Here is a 430-nt window from a genome sequence, read left to right as displayed (position 1 = left end):
CAAAAATTTGGAGAATATATAAAAACTTTTAAATTACTAAAAGTGGGAAGGTAGACATTTTCGTTCCCCAATACTCAAATTTTATGTTTGTTGTTTAAAAGATTTGTGATCAACGAATGGAAATATTTCGTGGAAGCAGCAATATAAATTAACACGAATAAAATTATTCTGATGCGTAAGCAATTATTTTCAAGTAGTAAATAACAATGATAAGATCGTAACTGTCGATTGCATCGGTGGTTCAGTGGTAGAATGCTCGCCTGCCACGCGGGCGGCCCGGGTTCGATTCCCGGCCGATGCACTAAAGCATCTTTTGGAAAACTTCTTGTTACTTTGGTTTAATTTTTTTGCTTCCGTTCAATTTAATCGACCATCTAATATTTTTAATAAGGCTGTAATAAACTCTATTGAAAGCTGATCATTTGGAGGT

At 34.7% G+C, this 430-nt stretch overlaps 1 non-coding gene across 1 annotated transcript; it reads left to right on the top strand.

The window, feature by feature from the left end:
• Window positions 1–230: 230 nt before the first annotated feature.
• Window positions 231–301, top strand: Trnag-gcc (transfer RNA glycine (anticodon GCC)). Its single transcript has one exon. It is a non-coding gene; the product is annotated as a tRNA-Gly (tRNA).
• The last annotated feature ends 129 nt before the right edge of the window (window positions 302–430 follow it).

This window comes from Octopus bimaculoides, chromosome 3, assembly GCF_046866305.1.
Source record: "Octopus bimaculoides isolate indiv1 chromosome 3, ASM4686630v1, whole genome shotgun sequence".
NCBI classification, from domain to species: Eukaryota; Metazoa; Mollusca; class Cephalopoda; order Octopoda; family Octopodidae; genus Octopus; species Octopus bimaculoides.
Note: the sequence above shows the minus strand (reverse complement) of the source record. Positions and strands in the feature narration are given on the sequence as shown.